Raw genomic sequence first — 6,197 nt, forward strand, 5'->3', positions numbered from 1 at the left:
AACAACAACATATCTGTCTATTTATATGGGGTGAATTTGTGTGTGTGTGTTCTGTGTGTGTGTTTCTGTATATCTGTATTTTGTGGGTCTTTATGTTGCATTTTCTACTATGTGTTTGTGTCTGTGTGAATCTTAGTTGTGAGCTTGTATCTGTGGTTTTAATGTCTGCGTGTGCATGTCTGAGATGTTATTGTGTTGTCTCTGTGTGTTGTATATGTGATTGTGGCTTGTGTTGTGTTCGCCTGTGTATGTCTTTGCCTGTGTGTTGTGTAGATATTTGTGTATTGTGTCTGTGGTTTAGATGTGTTGTGTTTGTGTGTGTTGTGTGTGCCTGTGGTTTGCTTGTGCTGTGACTTTGCGTGCCTCTGTGTATTTGTGTGACTCTGTGGGCGGTGGTGTTGCATCACTCCATATGTGTGTGAGCATGTGTGCGTCTCAGGGGGCCCCCACACCTTACATCTCTCACCCTGAGTCATATCAGCCATTGCTCTGGTCCCTCGGAATTCCTATTGCCCACAGCGCTGGGCAGGGCCCTTCCGGGACCAGCTGACCGGGACTCCAGGACATCCAGGGCAGAAGCCCAGTGCCCTCCTCCGTGGGGGAAACTGAGGCCCTGAGACGGTGGAGGCTCGGCCACACAGCTGAGGATGGGAGAGGCCGGGGGGCTGCCAGCCCCTCCTGCGTCCTGGGGGCCCTAGGGGAGCCTTCTTGTGTGCTAGGGAGGACAATGGGGATTTCCCCTGGTAGGACAGGCACAGGCACGCTTCAAGGTTGCAAAGCCCCAGGGGAGGGCGCTGTAGCTTGAAGCCTTCAGGTCAGACAGGAAGGAGGAAACCCAGCAGCAGCCCATGCTCAGGAGTCCCCTCCCCGCCCCCAGGCTGCTGAACCTTCCAGTCTGGGGTAGCCCCTGCCCCTCCCGACTTGTCTCCCACCACCCGTCCTTGTCTATTTGTCTCTGGGTTTGGAGCTTGGCCTTTCTCCCCAACAAGAGCCTGGTACACAGTGGTTGTCTGCTGCCATCAACATGGCCTCTGATTCATGGTGACCCCACACACAACAGAACAAAACATTGCCTGGTCCTACACCATAGCCATGATCAGTGGCAGATACGGTCACAGGGTTTCCATTGGCTGATTTTAAGAAGTTGTCACCAGGCCTTTCTTCCTAGTCTGTCTTAATCTGGAAGCTCTGTTGAAACCTGTCCAAAAGTCTAGCAACACGCAGGCCTCCACTGACAGACAGGTGATGGCCCCGCATGAAGGGCATTAACCGGGAATCAACTAGGTCTCCCACACGGAAGATGAGAACTTTACCACTGAACCACCCCTGCCCGATGGCATACAATAGGTGTTGATAAATGTTAGTTGGGTGAAAGAAAGAAGAAAGGGGTGGTCTGTGGACAGTGGGCAAAGAGACAGATGGAGACAGAGAAACAGTGAGAGACAGCCCTGAAGCTGACACTCTCTCCAGGTCTATAAATCATGCTTTCAAGCAAGGGTGATTCTGCCCCCTAGAGGTGATGTTGGAGACATTTTTGTTTGTCAGGACTAGGCCCAGGTGGGACAAATGTTTAAGTGCTTGACACTAAGGCAAAGGTTGGTAGATTGAACCCACCCAGAGGCTCCTCAGCAAAGGCCTGGTGAGCTGCCTCTGAAAGGTCACAGTCTGAACCCTGTGGAGCAGTTGAACTCTGCATGCACGGGGTCTCCAGGAGTTGGAATTGACTCATCACCAATGGCTTAAAGGCCCTTGCTGTGGGGGGAGTCTACTGGCATCTGGTGGGTCAAGGCCAAGGATGCTGTTCAACACCCTATGGTGTACAGGAAAGCCCCCATCACAGACAATGATCCAGCCCCAAATGTCAACAGTGCCAGGTTGGGAAACACTGCCTTAGGGGCTCTGCCTCCTGGAATCCTTCCTGGATTTGACCCATTGTTTCATTCTACTTGGGTCCACAATCAACACCCATGGAAGCAGCAGTCAAGAAATCAAGGTGTTGGATTAGGCAAATCTGCTGCAAAAGACCTCTTTAAAGTTTTAAAAAGCAATGATGTCACTTTGATGACTGAGTGTGGGGCCGAGTTTGACCCATGCCGTGGTCTTTTCAATCAACTCATATGTATGTGAAAGCTGGACAGTGAAAAAGGAGGACAAGAGAAGAATCAGTATGTTTGTTCAAACTGTGTGTTGGCAAAGAATATGGAACACATCGTGGACTGCCAGAGAGGGAACAAATCAGTCCTAGAAGAAATCAAAATGGAATGCTCCTTGGGAGGCAAGAGGGAGAGACCTCGTCTCGCTTACTTTGGGCCATCATCAGGAAAGACCAATGGCTAAAAAATGGGCATTATGTTTAGCAAAGTGGAAGCTCAGCAAAAATGAGCTGGATTGACACAATGACCGTAACAACAGACTCAAACATATCAACGACCATGGAAATGGTGTAAGACCTGGCAATGTTTGGTTCTGTTGTTCATGGGGTGGCCTCGAGTCAGATTTGACTCAAAGACAACTAACGACAGCTACCCCCACACACATTGCCGTACACACCCTCCCAACACCAGGACAGGCTGGCCTCAGGTGGGGAAGCCTGGGGCTCCGTCTGGCATGAGCCTGGCGTCAGGTCCCTAACTCCTTGTCAAGTAGACACTGACACTTGTGGCAAAGCATGGGGCTCTGTCCCAGGCACTGAGTTCTGAAGTTAGCACGCTGCATGATTTTCCTCTGCGCACAGCTCACGGGTGTTCCACTTAGGGATCCGAGCATCTCTGGGGTTGAGCTAGAATTGCAGTTAGGGCTGGGCTGGGCTGGGGTCCCACCAGGGGACAGTTTAGGGTCCTGGGCCTTCTCAGACCCTACTCATTTGTGTCTGGATCCATACATGAGGCCCTGCCCAAGGCTCAAGAATCCCAAACGTTATCCCTCAGATCTGTGGCCATGTCTGCATGGTTGATTTCCTGTTTTCCCCAAAACTGAACAAACAACCTTGTTGATATAATGCAGAGGGAGGAAAAGGATGGTCTCCTGCCTGGGTCCCCTAGGCCTCCAGAGTCCAGGGTGAGGTTGCACCCCCAGAGCATTGGCTTGTCTGACCTGAGTCTTGGCTGGGGTCCAGCAGGAAAGGAGGGTCACCTGGAAGGTGAAAGATGAGATGGCAAATGAGGTGGGAGGTTGAGCCTCTTGGCAGAAGATGGTACAGCTGGTGGGTTCAGGGTGGGCTTGCACTGAGCACCCAACTGGGCAAATTCTCAAATGCTCTGAAATGCCCCCTCTTCTATCCTGACCTCAGTTTTCATGTCCTTCAGCCCTGGACATGGCTCAGCTGGATTTATCCAAGCTCCCCTTTGTCCCCATTGCTGGGGAAGCCCCACTGACTATTCAGACGCCCAGCTGAGACCTGGTCACTGTCCACAGCTTCCCCATCTCAGCCATCACCTTCTGGGCATCCCTCAAATCAACCTACTTCTCCCCTCCCCATAGAAGCTGCCCCAGGCCACCTCCCCTGCCCCCTGGGACTCCTCTTGCCTTCCTTGTCCCCCAACACTTCCCTTGCAGAACTCTCTCCTTGCCCCCATCCCCACCAGGCCACCTGTGTCCTGCTCCCAGCCTGCAGCCCCCAGTGACCCTCTGATGCACACCTGACAGCTCTCCCACCTTACAACTCTCGTCATCCACCACCTGGCAAACCACGTGATGGGCTCAGGACCCCACAATTAGCCCAGGTCAAGGTGGAGAGGGACTTTGGGGGCCATAAATGAACTGCCTAGGACCACCAGAGTCATTTGTTCCACAGAAACATGTACTGCGGGCCAGCTCGACACCAGAGCTGGGGACTCACTTTGCGTGAGTCACCTTGGGCTGCTGTAACAAAATGCCACAAAGGGGGTGGCTGTAAAAATGCAGACATGTGTGGCCTCACGGTTCTGGAGGCTGCGAGTCCAGATCAGGGGACTGGGGGTGTTAACTCCGTCTGCAGACTGTGAGGAGAATCTGCTCCCTGCTTCTCTCCTAGCTCCTGGGGGCTCCGGGAGGTTCATGGCTTCCAGCTGCAGCATCATCACTGGGCTCCTTCCTCTGTCTCCCTGTGTCTGTACCCCTGCTCTTCTTCTATAAGGATTAAGGTTCCTGTGTGGCACAAATGGTTTGCATTTGACTGTGAACCAAAAGGTTAGTGGTTAGAACCCACCCACCAGTGCTGTGGAAGAAAGGCCTGGTGATCTGTTTCCATAAAGATTTTTTTAAAAGATTGCTGTCTAGTCGATTGTCAATCCCACCTCTCAACAATCCTATCTTGTTGCTGTTTTTAGGTGCTGTTGAGTTGGTTCCAATTCATAGTGACCTTACATACAGCAGAACAGAACACTGCTTGGCCCTGCATCATCCTCACAGTCATTGCTATGTTGAGCCCATGTGGCAGCCACTATGTCAACCCATCTCATGGAGTATGTTTCTCCTTTTCATTGACCCTCTATGTTGACAAGCATGATATCCTTCTCCAGGGACTGCTCTCTCATGATATCATGTCCAAAGCATGTGAGAGGAAGTCTTACCATCCTTGCTTCTAAAGGGTACTCTGGCTGTACCTCTTTCAAGACAGATTTGCTCATTTTTCTGGTAGTGCATGATATATTCAATATTTTCACCAACACCATAATTTAAATGCCTCAATTTGACTTTGGTCTTATTTATCCATTGTGCAGCTTTCACATGAATATTAAGGTATTTTAAAATACCATGATTTGGGTCAGGAGCACTTTAGTTCTCAAAGTGACATGTTAGCTTTTTAACACTTTGTTGTTGTTGTTGTTATGTGCCGTCGAGTCGGCCCCGACTCATAGCCACCCGTCCTTGGGTTTCCGAGGCAGTATCACTATGAAAGTAGATTGCCCAACCTTCCTTCTGAGGAGGGTTGAACTGCCAGCCTTCTGGTTAGCAGTCAAATGCTTTAGGCACTACGCTACCAGAGCTCCCTTTAATACTTTAAGGGGGTCTTTTACAACAGATTTGCCCAATGCAACTTGCCATTTGATTTCTTGAGTGTTGCTTCCATGGATGTTGATTGTGGATCCAAGGAAAATGAAATCCTTGAAACCTTCAGTATGTCTTCTTTTATAATGGTGTTGCTTATTGGTCCAGTTGTGAGCATTTCTGTTTTCTTTATATTGGGATGTAATCCACACTGGAGACTGTAGTCTTTGTAGTCTTCTGGTTAGCAGTCAAGTGCCTGCTTGGTTGTGTTATCTTAATATAGCATATACAAAAAGGGAACCAAAACAACCATAAACATGACAGGAACTCCCTTGGACTACAGGAAAACACAAGCGTGAAGACGGGTGGGGTGCTGAGAGTGGCCGCTTTTCTCAGCATGCTTTCGCTCAGACCTTGATGCAACCATCTGGCTTCTGGCCTGGGAACTTCCACAGAAAATGTTTGTGCAAAGTCACAGTGATGTGTCTCATGTACTCCAAATGCTTCCTCTTAGAGCCCAACATCTGTGGATTTGTCTAGGGCTTGTTACTTGGGTGGCAACACCTTTTTTCCAGTAACTTGTTCCACAGCCAGCTCCTGACTTGTTCTGACTGATGTTACTGAGCTTCTCCATCACTTCTTTCCACAGATGCAGTCAATTTGATTTCTGTGTATTCCATCTGGTGAAGTCCACGTGTATAGTCACCATTTGTGTTGCTGAAAAAAGAGATTTGTAATCAATCAGTCATTGGTCTTGCAAAATCCTGTCATGTGACTTCCAGCGTTGTTTTTATCACCAAGGCCTTATTTTCCAGTGACCGATGTTTCTTCTTTGTTTCCGACTTTCATATTCCAATCAACAATTATTAATGCTTCTTGATTGCATGTTTGATCACTTTCAGACTCCAGAAGTTGATAAAATATTCAATGTCTTCATTTTTGGAGTTAATGGTTAATGTGTAAATTTGAATAGTAGTGGTGTTAATTGGTCTTCCTTGTAGGCATATGGATACTATCCTATCACTGATAGCACTGTGCTTCAGGATAGGCCTTTAAATGTTGTTTTTGATGAAGAATGTGACACCATTCCTCTTCAATTTGTCATTCCCAGCATAATACACTGTATGTTTGTACTATTCAAAATGACCAATACCAGTGTTTTTCAACTCACAAATGCCTAGGATATTGATTTTTATGTGTTGTTCCCTCTTGTTTTTGATGACTACCAA

The sequence above is a fragment of the Orycteropus afer genome, unplaced genomic scaffold (genome assembly GCF_000298275.1).
Source record: "Orycteropus afer afer isolate SDZICR_OR568_19922 unplaced genomic scaffold, OryAfe1.0 scaffold00405, whole genome shotgun sequence".
Lineage (NCBI taxonomy): Eukaryota > Metazoa > Chordata > Mammalia > Tubulidentata > Orycteropodidae > Orycteropus > Orycteropus afer.